Here is a 20,671-nt window from a genome sequence, read left to right on the forward strand (position 1 = left end):
CTGCTACCTTCTGGAATCTGTGGACATGCACTCCAAGGTCCTTTTGTCCCTCTACACTTCTCAGTGTCCTACCATTTATTGTGTATTCCATTTCCTTGTTAGCCCTCCCCAAATGCATTACCTCACACTTCTTCGGATTGAGTTCCATTTGGCACTGTTGTGCCCATCTGACCAGTCCATTGCTATCTTCCTGCAGTCTACCGCTTCTTCATTATCAAGCACAGGGCCAATTTTTGTATCATCTGCAAACTTCTTAATCATACCTCCTACATTCAAGTCCAAATCACTGATTTTATATATACATATATCACAAAAAGCAAGGGACCAGCTAGTGAGCCCTGCGGAAGCCCACTGGAAACTGCCCTGGGAGGGTGTAGGAGATTTACTCTGTATCTAAACCAGGCTGTAGTTGGCCTGGGAGTGTTTGATGGGGAGTATAGAGGGAGCTTTACTCTCTATATGTCGAGGGAACTTAACTCTGTACCTTGCCCGTGCTATATATGACCTGGGAATGTTTGATGGGACAGTGCAGAGGGAGCATTACTCTGTCACTAACCTGTGTTGTCTATGCCCAGGGAGTGTTTGAAGGGTCAGTGTGGAGGGAGCTTTACTCTGTATCTAATCCCTGCTGTACTACATGTCTTATTACATTAATATACTTGCAGAATTGGCATATAATGAATTTCAACACTGATAAATGTGAGGTATTGCGTTTTGGTAACAGAAATAAGGAGATCACATATTAGTTGGAAAACCAGAATCTAAATGGGGCAGAAGAGCAAAGTGATCTCGGAATACAAATGCAAAAATCACCAAAAGTAGCGACGTAGGTTAATAAGGCCGTTAAAAGGAGCAAACCAAGCACTCTGGTTTATTTCCAGGAGGATTGAATTGAAAAGTAGCTAAGTTATGCTGAACTTGTATCGAACCTCGGTTGGACCACATTTGGAGTACTGTGTACAATTGTGATCTTTATATTATAAAAATGATAGAGGCATTGGCGAGGATGGAAATTAGATTTACAATTATGATACCGGAAATGCGAGGTTATGCCTATTAGGAAAAGATGAACAGGCTGAGTCTCTTCCTCTTGAAAAGAGAAGGTGACTTTTTTAATTTGTTCATGGGATGTGGGTTTCGCTGGCAAGGCCAGCATTTATTACCCATCTCTAATTGCCCTTGAGAAGATGGTTGTGAGCCACCTTCTTGAACCGCTGCAGTCCGTGTGGTGGAGCGGCGAGGTCAGGGCGAAGGAGCGGCGAGAGATTGTAGCGGGACATGATCGGGACCCAGGAGAGGCGTGAATTTTGGGACCAGAAGAGGCGAGGGGCCTAGGGGCAGCACGGGCCGTCCACACTGCGACATACGTGCACATTAAGTCCGTGCAGCAGAGCTGGTCTCTGGTCATTTTGGTTAATCCTTGCTCCTGGACCAAGACCTAGCTCTGTCAAGCCCGTGTGGTGCCTGGTGTGCAACGGTCACTACACGTTTAAAAAAAAAAAAAAAATCCACGCACAGGCATCTTTCAACCTTCAACATGTAGTACGGGACCTGGAATTTTAAGTCCTTCATTGAAACACCTGTGAACTTTTTGACGTGGAAGCAAGTCATGCTCGATTCGAGGGACTGTCTATTGTTAATACGGATTCTTTTTCCCTCAATCTGTTTCAGCGAATACACTGACGCGAACACCTTTTTGCCTTTTCTGTAAAAGACCTTTATTGAAGATTCTCCGGCCGGGACTTGTCAAGACAAAGGGACACTCTCAATCAGAGCCTGTTTACCTTCCTCTGGACAAGTCCTTTTTTCGGCGCGAAATACCAACAGTTATACATTTTCAAAACAGAACACATTTGATTAGCACTTGGTCTATCCAATCCCTTTCTGCCTGCCCCCCCCCCCCCCCGGAGTACGTCCAATGGCAGGCAAGAAAGTCTCCCAATTAGGGCTGGTGTCAGGGTCAGGTTAGTTATAGCTTCGTTACACTCTCTTCCCTTATCAGTAAAGAACCCAATTAGTTTCCATTCCTCCTTATCAGTAAAAGCTATTACTTTCTTTTCCCTTCCTATCTAGGATTGCTTTCTTTCTTTGTGCCGCCTTGCGTCTTTCTCATGACCCGTGTTTAACCTCAACCTCAACTCTTGGTAACCCCTTTTTTTTCTGTCGATTCTGCAGTTGTCTGCATCTTGACATTTCTTTAGCTATTTTCCCATGATTCCCTATCTCCATCCTTTTCCCACATTCTCTATCCATCTACCACATTCGCAACCCTTCTTTACACATTCTCACTAATGATGATGATGATGAGGGAGGGAGTGCAAGGATTTTGACCCAGCGCCAAAGCAACGGTGATATTCTTACATATCAGGATGGTGTGTGACTTGGAGGGGAACATGGTGGTGGTGTTCCCATGTGCTTGCTGCCCTTGTCCTTCTAGATGGTAGAGGTCGAGGGTTTGGGAGGGGCTGCCTAAGAAGCACTCTCATATCTCCACCTGTTTCTTTCTCAATTTCTCTTCCCCCCCCCCCCCCCCACCTTCTCTCTCTCTCTCTCTCTCTCTCTCTCTCTCTCTCTCTCTCTCTCTCTCTCTCTCTCTCTCTCTCTCTCTCTCTCTCTCTCTCTCTCTCATTCACATTTGCTCTATTAAGAATATAAGAAATAGGAGCAGGAGTAGGCCATTTAGCCCCTCGAGCCTGCTCCGCCATTCAATAAGATCTCTACCTCTCTCATTTCTCTCTGCCTCACTGTCTCTCACTCTTTCCACCGTTCTCTTCTCTGTCCCTCTTTCTGCCATGCTCTCAGTCTACCTCTTTTGCCCCTCTCTCTTCTCTCTGCCTCATTCTCTTCTCTCTTGCCATCCCAGCCAATACCTTCTCTTCCTTTCCTCTCTTTCTCTGCCTCATTCTGTCTCTCCCACTCCCCCTTTTGGATTTAAGTCTCACTCTGTCTCACTTACTTTGCTGTCTGTTTGATCTCACTCTGTCCAACTCCCTCTCCCTTCCGTGTCAATCTTCCTCTCACTCATTCGCTCTCTCTCCCTTCGTGCGGGTTGGAAGGTACCAAATATAACCCCACTATTTAAGAAAGGAGGGAGAGAGAAAACAAGAAACCACAGACCAGTTAGCCTGACGTCAGTTATAAGGAAAATGCTAGATTCTATTATGAGGATGTGGTAACAGGGCACTATTAAAAATAATAATAGGATTGGGCAGAGTCAATACAGATTTATAAAACTGAAATCATGTTTGACAAATCTGTTAGCGTTTTTTGAGGTGGTAACTAGCAGAACAGATAAGGGGGGAACCAGTGGATATGGTGTATTTGGATTTTCAGAAGGCATTCGACAAGAGATAATTAAAACAAAATTAGAGCTCATAGGATTGGGGGTAATCTACTCACATGGATTGAGGATTGGTTATAAAATCATAAAATAGTACAATATAAGCTCAAACCAGAGTGAGTAACACAATAGGTTAGATTATAATGTGTGATGTTTATATCTATAATTATAAAACTATAAGAAATAACAACTAACAGCAGGCAGGGGAGTTTAGGGATAATTGGAAAATTGCTGAAGAATAGTAACTGCTGGGAACCAGGGAAAGTGTCCTTGTAAATCACAGATTAGAGAAGTTCCAGCTGTCTTTTCCCAGCTTCCTGCCCAAACCCAGCAGAGAAGACAAAGAAGAGTCAGGTGCCAGAGGTGGATCACTGCAGGGTATAAAAGTGAGGGGAGACTGATGTAAGGGGGCAGTCGGGACTGGAGACACTGGAGATCAAGTTCAGGGTGCCCGAGGTTCCATCCAGCGGGCTGACCTTGTGTCATTTACTGTGGACATGAGCATGGATTGAGGATTGGTTAATGGACAGAAAACAGAGACGGAATGAATGGGTAATTTTCGGGTTGGCAGGTTGTAACTAGTGGAGTGGTACCGTAGGGATCAGGGCTTGGGACCCAGCTATTCACAATCTATATCAATGATTTGGATGATATCCAAGTTTGCTGATGATACAAAGCTAGGTGGGAATGTAAGTTGTGAGGATGATGCAAAATGCAAAGAAACTTCAAAGGGATATAGATGGGCTAAGTGAGTGGGCAAGAAGATGGAAAATGAAATATAATGTGAAGTTATCCACTTTGGTAGGAAAAATAGAAAAGTAGAGTAGTTTGTAAATGCTGAAAGATTGGAAAATGCTGTTGCTCAGAGGGTCCTGGGTGCCCATGTATATGAATCACTGAAAGTTAACCTGCAGGTACAGGAAGCAATTAAGAAAGCAAATGGTATGTTGACCTTTTATTATAAAAGGATTTGAGTATAAGAGTAAAGATGTCTTACTGCAATTATGTACTGCCCTGGTGAGACCACATTTGAAGTATTGTGTACAGTTTTGATCATCTTGCCTAAGAAAGGATATACTTGCCATTGAGGAATGGAGGTTCACCAGACTGATTCCTGGGATGGGGGGGATTGTCCTATGAGGAGAGATTGAGTAGATTAGGCCTATATTCTCTGTAGTTTAGAAGAATGAGAGGTGATCTAATTGAAACATACACAATTCTTAAAGGGCTTGACAGGGTAGATGCAGGAAGGATATTTCCTCTGGCTGGGAATCTGGAGCCAGGAGTCACAATTTCAGAATTAGTGTCGGCCATTTAGGACTGAGATGAAGATAAATTTCTTCACTCAGAGGATGGTGAATCTTTGGAAGTCTCTCCCCCAAAGGGCTATGGATGCTCAGTGTTTGAGTATATTCAAAGCAGCTTGATACATTTTTGAATATTAAGGGGTGAAGGGATATGAGGAAAGTGGAGTTGAGGTAGAAGATCAGCTGTGATATTATTGAATGGTTGATCAGGCTCGAGGGGCCGAATGGCCTGCTCCTATTTTTTGTATTCTTATAACATAAGTGAATTGGAGTCACTGTTAATCTAGTGGAAAGCTTGCTTTAGGTTCTAACCTCTGTTGCAGCCTCTGACACAGTTGACTACTCCATCCTCCTCCAACGCCTCTCCACCAATGTCCAGCTAGGTGGGACTGCACTTGCCTGGTTCCATTCTTGCCTATCTAATCGTAGCCAGAAAATATCGTGCAATGGCTTCTCTTCCCACTCCTGCATTGTTACCTCTGGTGTCCCCCAAGGATCTGTCCTTGTTTCCCTCTTATTTCTCATCTATATGCTGCCCCTTGGCGATATCTGAAAACACGGAGTCAGTTTCTACATGTACGCTGACGATACCCAGCTCTATCTCTCCACCACTTGTCTTGACCCATGCTTGGTATCTAAATTGTCAGATTGCTTGTCCGACATCCGGTACTGGATGAGCAGAAATTTTCTCCAATTAACTATTGGGAAGACCGAAGCCATTATCTTTGGTCCCCGCCACAAACTGCGTTCCCTAACCACTGACTCCATCGCTCTCCTTAGCATCAATCTGAGGGTGAACAAGACTGTTCACAACCTAGGTGTCATATTTGACCCTGAAATGAGTTTCCAGCCACATATCCGTGGCATAACTAAAACCACCTTTTTCCACCTCCATAACATTACCCACCTCCGCTCCTGCCTCAGCTCTTGTGCTGCTGAAACCCTCATCCATGTCTTTGTTACCTCTAGACTCGACTACTCCAATTCACTCCTGGCCGGTCTCCCACATTCCTCACTACGTAAACTTGAAGTCATCCAAATCTCAGCCCCCCATGTACTAACCCACATCAAGTCAAGATCACCCATCACTCCTGTGCTTTCTGACCTACATTGGCTCCCAGTTAAACAAAGCCTTGATTTCAAAATTCTCATCCTTGTTTACAAATCATTCCGTGGTCTTGCTCCTCCCTATCGCTGTAATCTTTTTCAGCCTCACAACCCCACAAGATGTCTTGCTTCTCAAATTCTGGCCTCTTGAACATCCCTCATTATAACTGCTCAACCACCATTTTCCAATCCTCTCTGGCTTTAGATATGGTGCTGGCGGACTACTAATGTGGTACTTTTGTTTAAGAAGGGTGAAATGGATAGACCGAGTAATTACAAACCAGTCAGCCTAACCTCAGTGGTGGGAAAATTATTGGAAAAAATCCTGAAGGACAGGATAAATCTTCACTTAGAAAGACATGGATTAATCAAGGACAGTCAGCACGGATTTGTTAAGGGAAGGTCGTGTCTAACTAACTTGATTGAATTTTTCGAGGAGGTAACCAGGAGGGTGGATGAGGGCCAAGCGTATGATGTAGTGTATATGGATTTTACAAAGCTTTTGATAAGGTCCCACATGGCAGATTGGTCACGAAAGTAAAAGCCCATGAGATCCAGGGCAAAGTGGCAAGTTGGATCCAAAATTGGCTCAGAGGCGGGACGCAAAGGGTAATGGTTGATGGATGTTTTTGTGACTGGAAGGATGTTTCCAGTGGGGTTCCGCAGGGCTCAGTACTAGGTCCCTTGCTTTTTGTGATATACTTGAATATAGACTTGAATATAGGGGGTATGATTAGGAATTTTGCAGATGATAGTAAAATCGGCTGTGTGGTTGATAATGAAGAAAGCTGAGGACTGCAGGAAGATATCAATCAACTGGTCAAAACAGTGGCAAATGGAATTTAATCCAGAGAAGTGTGAGGTAATGCATGTGGGGAGGGCTAACAAGGAAAGGGAATACACATTAAATGGTAGGACACTGAGAAGTGTAGAGGAACAAAGGGACCTTGGAGTGCATGTCCACAGATCCCTGAAAGTAGCAGCACAGGTAGATAAGGTGGTTAAGAATGCATACGGAATGCTTGCCTTTATTAGCCGAGGCACAGAATACAAGAGCAGGGGGTTATGCTTGAACTGTTTTTTTTTAAAAAGCTGAGTACTGCGTGCAGTTCTGGTCACCACATTAAAGGAAGGACATGATTGCACTGGAGAGGGTACAGAGGAGATTTATGAGGCTGTTGCCGGGAGTGGAGAATCTTAGCTATGAGGACAGATTGGATAGGCTGGATTTGTTTTCCTTGGAACAGAGGAGGCTGAGAGGAGACCTCATTGAGGTGTATAAAATTATGAGGGCCTAGATATTGTAGATAGAAAGGACCTATTTCCCTAAGCAGAGGGTTCAACAACCAGTGGGCATAAATTAAAATAATTGGTAGAAGATTTAGAGGGGATTTGAGGGGAAATTTATTCACGCAGAGGGTTGTGGGATTCTGGAACTCACTGCCTGAAAGGGTGGTAGAGGCAGAAACCCTCACCCACATTAAAAAATACTTGGATGTGCACTTGAAGTGTCGTAACCTGCAGGGTTGCAGCTGGATAGACTCTTGTTGGCCGGCACGATGTGCCAAAATGGCCTCCTTCTGTGCTGTAAACTTCTATGATTCTACTTCCAATATAAATATCTGTGACGTGGTGCATTTTGGTAGGTGGAATAAGGAGGCCAGGTACTCAGCTGTGTCAGCTGTGGCTCAGTGAGTAGCACTCTCACCTCTGAGTTATAAGATTGTGGGTACAATTCCCACACCAGGGATTTGAGCACAAAAATCTAGGCTGACAATCCAGTGCAGTGCTGAGGGAGTGCTGCACTATCAGGTGCCGTCTTTCAGAAGCGACGTTAAACCACAGCCCCGTCTGCTCCCTCAGGTGCATGTGAAAGGTCCCATGACACTATTTCGAGGAAGCGCAGAGGAGTTATTCCCGGTCTCCTGGCCAGTATTTATCCTTCAACATTACAAAAACAGATTGTCTGGTCGTTATCCCCGAGAGGATGAGATGGGGAATTAATAATGAAGAACAGGGAAATCGCAGAGACGTTGAACAAATATTTTGCATCGGTCTTCACGGTAGAAGGCATTAAAAACATCCCAATATTGGATAATCAAAGGACTATATGGAGGGAGGAACTTAACACTATCACTAATGAAGTAGTACTCGGTAAAATAATGGGACTAAAGGCAGACAAGTCCCCAGGACCTGATGGCTTACATCTTTGGATCTTAAAAGAGGTGGCTGCAGAGATAGTGGATGCATTGGTTGTAATCTACCAAAATTCCCTTGATTCTGGGGCGGTCCCAGTGGATTGGAAAATCACAAATGTAACGCCCCTATTTATAAAAAAAAAAGGAGGCAGACAAAAAGCAGGAAACTATAGACCAGTTAGCCTAACATCTGTCGTTGGGAAAATGCTAGAGTCCATTATTAAGGAACCAGTAGCAGGACATTTGGAAAAGCACAATTCAATCAAGCAGAGTCAGCATGGTTTTATGAAAGGGAAATCATGTTTGACAAATTTGCTGGAGCTCTTTGAGGATGTAACGAGCAGGGTGGATAAGGGGGAACCAGTGGATGTGGTTTAATTGGATTTCCAGAAGGCATTCGATAAGGTGCCACATAAAAGGTTACTGCACAAGATAAAAGTTCACGGGATAGGGGGCAATATATTAGCATGGGTGGAGGATTGGCTAACTAACAGAAAACAGAGAGTCGGGATAAATGGGTCATTTTCCGGTTGGCCAACAGTGAATGGTGGGGTGTCGCAGGGTGCTAGGTCCTCAACTATTTACAATCTATATTAATGACTTGGATGAAGGGACAGAGTTTGTAGCCAAGTTTGCTGATGATACAAAGATGGGTGGGAAAGCAAGTTGTGAGGAGGACACACAAAATCTGCAGGGGATATAGATAGACTAAGTGAGTGGGCAAACATTTGGCAGATGGAGTATAATGTGGGAAAGTGTGAGGTTGTCCACTTTCGCAGAAAGAATTAAAAAGCAAATTATTATTTAAATGGAGCAAAATTGCAAAGTGCTACAGTACCGAGGGACCTGGGCATCCTTGTGCATGAAACACAAAAAGTTAGTATGGGGTACAGCACGTAATCAGGAAGGCAAATGGAATGTTGGCCTTTATTGCAAGGGGGATAGAGTATAAAAGCAGAGAAGTTCTGCTACAACTGTACAGGGTATTGGTGAGGCCACACCTGGAGTACTGCGTACAGTTTTGGTCTCTGTATTTAAGGAAGGATATACTTGCATTAGAGGTTGTTCAGAGAAGGTTCATTAGGTTGACTTATGAAAATGGGTTGAGTAGATTGGGCCTATACACATTGGAGTTCAGAAGAATGAGAGGTGATTATATCGAAACATACAAGATAATGAGGGGGCTCGACAAGGTGGATGCACAAAGGATATTTCCACTCATAGGGGAACTAAAACTAGGGGACATCGTCTCAGAATAAGGGGCCCATTTAAAACTGAGATGAGGAGGAACTTCTTCGGAGGGTTGTAAATCTGTGGCATTCTCTGCCCCAGAGAGCTGTGGAGGCTGGGTCTTTGAATATCTTTAAGGTGGAGATAGACAGATTTGAGTGAAAAGGGAATACAGGGTTACAGGGAGCAGGCAGGGAAGTGGAGCTGAGTCCATGATCAGAATAGCCATGATCTTATTGAATGGCAGAGCAGGCTCAATGGGCCGAATGGCCTACTCCTGCTCCTATTTCTTATGTTCTCATCACATTGCTGTTTGTGGGAGCTTGCTGTGTGCAAATTGGTGCTGCGTTTCTCACATTACAATAATGACTACTCTCCAAAAGTACTTCATTTGCTTTAAAGCTTTGTTTTGAGATGTGTGGTGGTGGTGAAAGGTGCAATATAAATGCAAGTACTCCATTTTCAGGAAAAAAGTATCTAAATGGTGTTGAGGAGCAAAGAGATCTCGGGCAGGGTGGACAATTATTTGGGCTGGAGGGCCACTTAACAAAGTTTTGGTGAGCTGTTGAGTGCCGCCCACCAATATTCCACCAATCGCTGGGTCCCGCACAGACTGATCCCCAGCTCCTGCCACTGGAAGAGACACTGCGCATGTGCAGCTGCATCGTGCCCGGTTGTGCAGCAAATTTAAAGGGACCGTGCGCAAAAAAAATTAAAACATTGCATAAACATAATTTCATGTAGTAGCCAGATGCTATCTTACATACACAACTTGTATCCGGTACTGCTTATAAATGAAACATAGAAACATAGAAAATAGGTGCAGGAGTAGGCTGTTCGGCCCTTCGAGCCTGCACCACCATTCAATATGATCATGGTTGATCATGCACTTCAGTACCCCATTCCTGCTTTCTCTCCATACCCCTTGATCCCTTTAGCCGTAAGGGCCACATCTCACTCCCTTTTGAATATATCTATATCTAACAAACTGGCCTCAACAACTTTCTGTGATAGAGAATTCCACATGCTCACAACTTAGAGTGAAGAAGTTTCTTCTCATCTCGGTCCTAAATGGCTTACCCCTTATCCTTAGACTATGACCTGTGGAAATGTATTTTTATCTAAGCTGATACCATATGGTATTTGTGTGCCCTTTGCAATATATATATATCAAAATGGAGTCCTGGCCCTTCCAGAACTTTCTGCATTTGAGCAGTCAGCTTGCATAAACAGCTAAACCTGGTTTGAGATGGCTGATGGCCATCAGACAGCTAGGAGACGAGTCATGCTGAGACAAGTAACCCCCCCACCATGGTGCTCTCCTATTGTCTACACTACAGGAGTTCCATGTCACCCCACCCTTATCTTCTAGCCATTATCTTCTTTCCGAGACCTCATCCATTTGATGCAAACAGATAAACTGACCAGGAAATTGGAACAATCCTGACACAATACAAGACAGGTGATAGCCCATTAACTATGACTCATGGAGTAATGGCCGGCTGGCCAACTGATAACCCTGACAAAAGGAAATATCTGGATACCATGTCAGGACCAGGATATAGTAATTAACTCTTTATCTGTATTCACTGACTGTGAGACAGAGCAATACACAGGGAGAGGCCATAACTTTGGTTTTACTGTATAAATATCTTGTTAAACTGAACCATTTCGGAGGTGTTCACTTAGCCCTTGACTGAGTGTAACCTACCCCTTGCGAGCAAGTAAATTAAAGAAACTTCTACCGGAGCTGTAAGTGCCGGAGTCATTCTTTTCGGAGGTCGAGATTTCGACAGACCCCTGGTTCTGGACTTCCCTAACATCGGGAATATTCTTCCTGCATCTAACCTGTCCAATCCCGTCAGAATGTTATATGTTTCTATGAGATCCCCTATCATTCTTCTAAATTTCATTGAATATAAGCCTAGTCGATGCAGTCTTTCTTCATATGTCAGTCCTGTCAGCCCAGGAATCAGTCTGGTGAACCTTCGCTGCACTCCCTCAATGGCAAGAATGTCTTTCCTCAGATTAGGAGAACAAAACTGTATACAATATTCAAGGTGTGGCCTCACCAAGGCCCTGAACAACTATAGTAAAACCTCCCTGCTCCTATACACACATCCTCTCGCTATGAAGGCCAACATGCCATTTGCCGCCTTCACCGCCTGCTGTACGTGTATGCCAACTTTCAATGACTGATGTACCATGAAACCCAGGTCTCGTTGCACCTCCCCTTTTACTAACCTGTCATAATTCAGATAATCTGCCTTCCTGTTTTTACCACCAAACATTTATCTACATTATATCGCATCTGCCATGTATTTGCCCACTCACCTTGTTGATATGGATTCTTTTCCCTTCAATCTGTTTCAGCGAATTCACTGACACACGAATACTTTTAGTCTTCGCAACATAAGACCTTTATTAGAGATTCTCCGGCCGGGACCTGTTAAGATAAAGGGAACACCCTCGATTTGAGCCTGTCCACCTCTCTCTTGACAAGTCTCGTAACAGTACAAAAGCTCAATATTTATACATTGTTACAGCAGAACATATTTGAGTGACACTCAGTTTATACAATCATTGGTCGGCTTCCCCCATAGCATACCCAATTGCAGGCTAACAACTCTCCAAATAGGGCGGGCTCCAGGGATGCGTTTACAGTTTCGTTTTACATTGCATTTCCCTATTTTACGGCTGGTTATAGCAGTCTCTCGTCTGACTCCTACCTGACTTTGCTTTTTCGCGTAACTCGTGTTTGACCACAACTCTGAGTAACCCCTTTTTGTGTCGACATTGCAAATATCGCAGCTTGACATTTTCTTTTAGCTATCTTCCCATGATCCTCTTCAACTGACACATTCACAACTTCTTCATACACATTCACAACCTAACCTGTCCAAGTCACCCTGCAGCCTCTTAGCATCCTCCTCATAGCTCACACTGCCACCCAGCTTAGTGTCATCTGCAAACTTGGAGATGTTACATTCAATTCCTTCGTCTAAATCATTAATGTATATTGTAAATAGCTGGGGTCCCAGCACTGATACCCCACTAGTCACTGTCTGCCATTCTGAAAAGGACCTGTTTATTCCGACTCTTTGCTTCCTGTCTGCCAAACACGTCAGTACATTACCCCCAATACCATGTGCTTTAATTTTGCACACTAATCTCTTGAGCGGGACCTTGTCAAAAACCTTTTGAAAGTCTAAATACACCACATCCACTGGCTCCCTCTTGTCCACTCTACTAGTTACATCCCCAAACAATTCTAGACGATTTGTCAAGCATGATTTCCCTTTCATAAATACATGCTGACTTGGACCGAATCAAAGATAAAAGTTGAAAATGTTGTGGTATCTTCTGGTCTCTGTAAATCAGTGCTGTGAAATAGAACTGTAGCCCCTTTAGAGCCTGTGTCAGCATCATTTTCCCACCTCAGTCATCATTATGTCCCTCTGCAAAGATTACTAATGCCGTCCCAATTGGTGCGAGATGAGAACTCCCCTGCCATTGTACCGGGAGAAGAAAGATGCAGCGCCAGTCACTTTCTTCGGTAAAAGATTTGTGGAGATGAGCAGCCATGACTCCACTCTAAATTGCATAGGGCATATTCTAGTACACAGTGCATTCTGGGTACTGATGTCTGCCATTGGCACCTAGAATTACTCAACGGATCCTTTTAAGATCAGGCCAGAGAGAATCGCTTTGGCGAATTATTAATTTAAATGAAGTATTCCTATGTTTTTTCCTTGGCTGCAGTTGGGGTCTGTCTCTAACTCATGAGAAGTGAAAGTGGATAGACGAATGTGCAGTTCGAGATCTGGCTTGCGTTCTATTTCTGTCCCATCCAGCGGGACGGATAGAATGTCTTGGCGGGCCAGATATGGCCCATGGGCTGTATTTTGCCCACCAGTGATCTAGGGGAACAGATGCACAAATCATTAAAAGCAGGTTAACAAGGCAATGGAAATGTAAATAAAGCACTGGGTCTCATTTATAGAGTAAGAGAATTGCAAAGCAGAGAAGTTTTGTGAAACATATATAGAACCTTGGTTAGACCACACTTGGAATACTGTGTTCAGTTTTGGTCTCCATATTATGAAAAAGATATACAGGCACTGTGGCTGTTGCAAAAAAGATTTCCAAGGATGACACCAGAAATGAGAGGTTTATAAGTATCCAGAATGGCTGAACATGCTGGGGCTCTTTCTCTAGAAAAGAGAAGGCTCATAGAGATCTTTATAATTATGTAGCTGTTTGTAGGGTAGATGTAGAGAAGATGTTACCACTTGTGAGGAGTCCAAAACTAGGAACTAAATATAAGATAGTCACTAATAAATCCAATAAGGAATTCAAGAGAAACCTCTTTACCCAGAGAGTGGTTAGAATGTAGAGCTTGTTAGCACATGGAGTTAAGGTGAATAGCTGAGTGCCTTTTAAGGGGAAGCTAGATACGTACATGAGAGAGAAAGGAATAGAAGGATATGATAGGATGAGGTGAACTAAGGTGAGGGAATGCTCGTGTGGAGCATAAACACCATCATGGACATGTTGGGCAGAATGGCCTATTTCTGTGCAGTAAATACTATGTAATTCTATCGTGAATTCTGAAAAGACATGGTACAGCACTCGAAACAATCTTCAGCAATGAGCTGGGTGTCACAGAGGGTCAAAATACTGACCTTTCACCCCTACCAATCTGAAGGACTTGTGTAAAATGAATGTGGTGAGTTCAAACAGAGTCCTTGGTGAGAGGTCAGATTTGTACCAAACCAGGCCCGAAATCGGCAGACGGACTGACGAACAAGTGCCTTTAAAAGTCTGCTTAATCCCTTTCAGTCCACCTACACCCTTAACCCATGTGTGTGTTTCAGCATGTCTGTGTGTGTGTGTTTGTCTTTGTGTGTCAATATACAGACACAGAACCCAACCTAAGAAAAATCAGTTAGTCTGAGTCTTGAATGTTTCAGTTGAGCTCCAGCTTTTTGGGGGAGAGATTTCCAAATTGCGATTGACCTTTGTGTGAAGAAGTGCATTCTGGCCTCACTCCTGAACGGCCTAGCTTTAACTTTTAAGTTTATTCCCCTTGTTCTGGACTCTCCCACCAGATGAAATAGTATCTCTCTATCATCTTAAACATGTCAATGATATCATCCTTCATTTTCTATCTTCAAGGAAGTAAAAGACTTGTCTATGCCACCTGTCCTCATAATTTAATCCTCTTAGCCCCGGTATCAATCTGCTGAATCTGTGCTGCACCCCCGCCAAAGCTAATACATCATTCGTGAGGTCCAGAACTGAACACAATTCTCTCAATGGGCTCTTCCTTTGCATGGTTTAGTTTGCGCGGATGCAATTCATCCAGTCCTGAGGATTTATCGTTTCTACATTTTCCTAGTTTATAAATTCAGGAACAGAAATGGTTTGGAGTAGGGCTGGGGACAGAGTGACAGTACTAATGCCAAGGTAATGTAGAGGGTGCTCAGTATTGTATGTGCCCTGGGAGTGCTTGATAGTGACACTGGAGATAAAGTGGAGGAAGGAACAGGCCATTCAGCTCCTCGAGCCTGTTCCCCCATTCAGTGACATCAGGGCTGATCTGTCTCTTAACTCCTTCCACCTGCTTTACCTCTGTATCCTTTTATACCCCTGCCCCGAAAAATCTCTGCTTGTCCACAGCTCCGAGCTTCTCGCCAGTTAGAGAAGTGTATGTGTGTCAATCTTTGTGGCTGTGTATGTGTTTATGTATATATTTTGATATATGAATGTGTACGTGCTTGTTTTTGTGCTTCTGTGGGTATGTCTCTACGTGTGTGTATGTGTCTGTGTGAGATTGTCTCTTCCTCCTTGTTCTGTTGCTCACTAAATACAGTTCAGTATCAATGTGTCTCGGCCATTCACCTCCCCAGAAAGTGCTGAATTTTCTGTTTCAATTGGTGCATTCTGATCAATTTGATTCTGGTATTTAACAGCAGAAAACAACTGCTGCAGAGTCTCAGCAAATGAATCTCTATTTGGATTATTTCACCAGTCCTGGCAACTGCTCCATAGGAACAGGAGTAGGCCATTGAGCCCCTCGAGCCTGTTCCCCCATTCAATGAGATAATGGCTGATCTGTGACCTTACTCCATATACCCACCTTTGGCCAGATCCTTTAATACCTTTACTAACAAACAGCTATCAATCTCCGATTTAAAATTAACAACTGACCTAGCATCAATTGGTGTTTGAGGAAGCAAGTTCCAAACTTCTACCACCCATTATGTATAAATGTGTTTCCTCATTTCACTGCTAAAAGTTCTGGCTCTAATTTTTAGACTGCCCCGAGTCCTAGAATCCCCAACCAGCGGAAATAGTTTCTCTCTATCTACCCCATCTGTTCCGCTTAATATCTTAAACTTCGATCAGATCAGCCCTTAACCTAAATTCTAGGGGATACAGCCCTAATTTGTGTAATTTTTCCTCATACCTTAAATCTTGAAGTCCGAGTATCATTGTGGTAAATCTACGCTGCACTCGCTCCAAGGCCAATATAACCTTCCTAAGTCATGGTGCCCAGAACTGCTCACAGTGCTCCAGGTGTTGGCTAACCAGGGCTTTGTATAGCTGCAGCATAACCTCTACCCCCTAGTATTCTACTGCTCCTAGATGTAAAAACCAGCATTCCATCAGCCTTTCTGATTATTTTCTGGACTTGTTCATGACATTTTAATGATCTCTGTACCTGGACTCCCAAGTCTCTGTGGACCTCCACTGTTTTTAGCTTTTTACCATTTAGAAAGTACCCTCTTGTATCCTTTTTAGGTCCAAAGTGGATGACCTCACATTTGTCTACATTGAAATCGATTTGACGCAGTTTTGCTCATTAACTTAATCTATCCCTATCCCTTTGTAATTTGATGCTTTCAACTACACTGCCTGCAATGCCATCTTTCTTTTGTGTTCAGCGGCAAATTTAGATATATGACTTTCTATTGCCATCAACTAAGTCATTAATAAATACTAGGGATAGTTTAATCCCCAACACAGATCCCTGTGGGACACCACATCCTGCCAACTTGAGAACCAACCTTTGTCCCTACCCTCTGTCTCCTACAGCTCAGTCAATTTCCTAACCAGGTCAATAATTTGCAATTAATTCCTACTATCACCAAATTCCTCCACCCTGCTTGCAATCCACTTATCTGTGATGTTACAAGAAAAAGCTAAATTCCAATCTGGTGATTATTTACCTTACTCACCGAATACCTACCAGTGAATTCGTACCATCACCAAATTAATCCACTCGGCTTGTGTGAACGATCCAGTGATGGATTCCCACCAGGCCGAGCTCTCTCTCTAAATCTACTGGGCCTTGTTTTCCATTATTTTTGACAGCTTGTGTCTGTTTTTGAAGCAGTTTGGTCATTTTGTGCATTTATCTGAAACTTTTGAATAATCGGCAAGCGATTCGTGCTGATCTGTGTATTTCCAGAGGACACCTATGCTGCGAGGGAGCAAGGTTCATAGCCAGATTAAAATAGAATAAACCCAAACTCACATTCCAGAGATTGACAGGTACTGAAAAAAATCTACACTCACATATTAGAAACTGACAGGTACAGAGTAAAATGCACACTTTCACAACATAGACTGACAGGTACAGAATAAAACCCACACTCTCCCACCATAAACTGAGGATAAAAACCCACACTCGCATACTAGAAACTGACAGGTTCAGTAAAACCTGCACTCGCATCGCAGAGACTGACAGGTACAGAATAAAACCCACATTCCCATAGCAGAGACTGACAGGTACAGAATAAAACCCACACCCAGTTATCAGAACAATAATATGCAGCAAATAAAACCCATAGTCCCCTATCAGAAATGACAGGGGCACACTCACACACACACCAGAGACTGACGGAAAGAGTAAAACTCTCGAGGAAATCGCACTCCAGTGTCCGGCTCACCGAATCATTTTGTTGGTAATTCGGATTATAATTAAAATCCTCTCAATGTGACCTATTTAATTAGAGATAAAAGCAACTTGTGAAACAATCCCATTTTTGTTAATTTAATTTGTGACAAAAAGATGGTCTGAGCATGCGCTAAATACATGCTGCTCCTCCCCTCCCCACACAGTGTTTAAACCGACGGGAAGGGCCCAGGCGAGCTCCCCTCCCCCAGCTCTGTCAGCGGCTGCCGTTTCCTCTGTGCTGGGCTGATGATCGTTGAACACATCAGGGAGCGGAGATATCCCGGCCCCAAGTAAGGGAGCAAACAGCAGCCTCCTTACAGCAACTCATCACATTGGGACTGTGTCCACAGATGGCCTTTGAGTCGGGGTAAGTTCAGCGGCAGTCGGGGGCTGTCTGTAATAGGTGGAGTGGAGCAGGAATTAGTTCTGGAACATGGAGTGAGTGGGGGAAGGGAGAGGCCATTCTCGGGCTGTGTGTGTACGGTGTAAGGTAACAGAGAAAGTAAATCACCTCGCTCTTTCAAATCAGTGCTGCTTTCTTTCCCCAAATCAGTAGTGAATGTTCCTGATTCAGTTCCAATCTCAGTGTCTGTTGTTCTTGGACATTGAATAGTGGAAACACAGCCTGACTGAGGAGTGTCACGAAGTGCATCTATTGCAGGCACCAGGAGAGGAGTGTGACAGGAGACATTTCAATAATCGGTTATTTTGTTTCGGTGTGTTGAATTCTCTAGAACCGTGTTGCTGGTGATCGAGAGATACATTGTCGCTCCCTCAGATACATCTGTGACATTCTGTTAACTGTACAGGCTCTCGGCTCTGTTTCATTAGACTGAAAACAATTGTTGTACAGCCCAGATACCTGTGGTTATAATCCAGGAAGCGATTCAGAACTTTACAGATTGTCCCATGGAAGTGGGAGATATAAACCTGGACTGTGCCAATCGGGTGTTCCCATTCATGGACCAGTGCTGGGTTTGGGTTGTGTCTGGATGCTGATAACTTACTATAGAACCGTCTGACACAGCTGGTGTGGGGAATCTGATCACTCACCACACCTCCGCCACGACCGTCCCGCTCCTCTGCTCATGGTCGTGGCGGAGGTGTGGTGAGTGATCGAGGCGGAGGGTCATTGAGGGATCGTGGCTGAGATTCGGTGGGTGATCGTGGCGGAGGTGCGGCGAATGTTTGGTGTGGATGTGCAGTGGGAGATCATGGCGGAGGTGCGGCGAATGTTTGTGGCGGAGGAGCGGCGAGAGATTGTGACAGAGGTGCGGCGAATGAGGGTACAGGGCCCAGAAGAGCCGAGGGCCCAGGGGCAGCACAGGCCAGCCCACACTGGGTCTGTGCGCACTAGGTCCGTGCAGCCGAGCAGGTCTCCAGTCCAGGTCAACCCTTGCCACTGGATAAATGCCTAGCTCTGTCAAGTACATGTGGTGGCTGATGTGTGATGGTCACCACACGTTAAAAAAATCCACGCACTGCCATTTTCCACCCTTTCAACTGGAGTTCAGGACTGGAATATCAGGTCCTTCATTGAAACATCTGAACTCACGTGGAAGCAAGTCATCCTGGTTTGAGTGACCACCTATGATGATGATGATGATGATGAGAGAATCTGAGTGCTGCTGTATTGCAGTGAGGTCAGACAATGCCACTGTTTGTATCGCGCATGCCTCTCTCCAGATACTTTACTTTATTATAAAAATACACATTGTTATAGTCTACGGGCACCTGTCCATGACTTGTACCTAATATTTTTCTCTCATTATTATTCTCAGAGCAAAATACTTCACCCCCAGAATAAATGTGATCTTTCCTCCACCTGGAACACAAGAAACAGTGCAGGCAGCTCCTTCTCACACACAGTAAGTACATTGTCTCTGCGCGCTGTGAGTGATACAGAACTGATCTCAATCATATTGTCACAGGCAGCAGAAGCTGTCAGTCCCACAGTGATCCGAATCCCAGAGTTACATTATGAATCCCACTGTCATTTGGAACAGTACAATAAGATGTTGTTTCAAAGTCCAAACATATCGCTCTGAGAGGCAGATCCATTTTCACTCCCTTACTCACACACAAGGACTGACTGACACGGTGTCAATCCACACTGGTGTCTGTACACTGACTCTCAAACCCAGCAACTAACATACAAGAGCAGAGAAACAGAGGTAATGGACTGAACCAAACCTCCTCCTGAGACAATCGCGGATAATCTCAAACTAGCATAGGCCTAAAGAAGGAACCGAATCCAACAGTCTCACGGAGCAAGAATAGCACAGTACAAGAGACTGTCAATTACATAATGAATCTCTCACTCACACACATCACCAGTCTAACCAATACATAATCATTCTCACACTCTCAAACAGTAACAGAAACTGACAGCAACAGAATGAACCCCATAACCACACAGTGCCAGGGACTGAGAGACACAGAATGGATCCCACACCTACACACAGTGCCAGGGACTGAGAGAGACAGAATGATACATACTCTCGGGTACAGTGAATGACAGATTGAGATTGAATCACAATCACATATGGTAACAGACTGACTGACTGGCAGATATAGGTTAAAATCCACACTCACATATCGGAAAGTGACTGGTACAGAGTAAAATGGATATCCACAGAACAAAAACTGAGGGGTACAGAATAAAAGTTAACACATTCTGTAAACCAATAGATACAGAATAAAATACACACTTGCATCCCAGAGTCAGACATACACTCACATACCAGAGACTGGAAGATATGACTAATATCCACACTCCTGTACAAGAAACTGGCAGGTACTGATTAAAATACACAATCACATCCTGGAAACTAACAGTTGGAGAGTAACAACAACAGACAAATATCAGAAACTGACAGGTAAAGATTAAAACCAAACTCACATTCCAAAAACTGACAGATACAGAGTAAAGCCCACACTCACACCACAGAGAGTGACACATACAGTCTATAACACACACACACATGAGAAAATGACAGCTAGAGTCAAACCCACATTCACATCCCAGAGAGTGACAGCTGCAGAGCAAAATCAACAGCCACATAAAAGATACTGATCGATGCAGAGTCAAACACACGCTCACGTACCACAACCTAACAGGTACTGATTAAAACAGACTCACACATCAGAAACTGACACATACAGCACAAAAGCAGCACTATCACAGCAGAAACTGACAGGTACAGATTAAAACCCCTATTCATATACTAGAAACTGACAGGTACAAAATAAAACCCAACTCAGATTTGAGAAAATGAAAGTTAGAGAGTAAAACTCACACGCTCACGTCAGAGACGAACAGATACAGAGTAAAATCTACACTTGCATCACACAGACAGACAACCATAGAGCAAATTCTGTACTCCCATATCCAAGACTAAACAATACAGAGTAAAACTTACACTTACATAAAAGACAATGAGAGATACCCACTCTCACATATCATAAACTGACAGATACAGGCTAAAATCCACACTCGCATATCAGAAAATGACAGGTACAG

The 20,671-nt window shown here is 43.8% G+C and overlaps 1 long non-coding RNA gene across 1 annotated transcript in view; it reads left to right on the top strand.

Annotated features, from left to right (window-relative positions):
- LOC139273809 (uncharacterized) overlaps positions 1-20,671 on the top strand; it is a 39,623-nt gene that overhangs the window by 14,068 nt on the left and 4,884 nt on the right. The window contains exon 2 of the long non-coding RNA XR_011595379.1: positions 18,930-19,016. This is a non-coding gene — a long non-coding RNA (uncharacterized lncRNA). The remainder of the gene's footprint in view (positions 1-18,929; positions 19,017-20,671) is intronic.

This window comes from Pristiophorus japonicus, chromosome 9, assembly GCF_044704955.1.
Source record: "Pristiophorus japonicus isolate sPriJap1 chromosome 9, sPriJap1.hap1, whole genome shotgun sequence".
In the NCBI taxonomy this organism is placed as follows: domain Eukaryota; kingdom Metazoa; phylum Chordata; class Chondrichthyes; family Pristiophoridae; genus Pristiophorus; species Pristiophorus japonicus.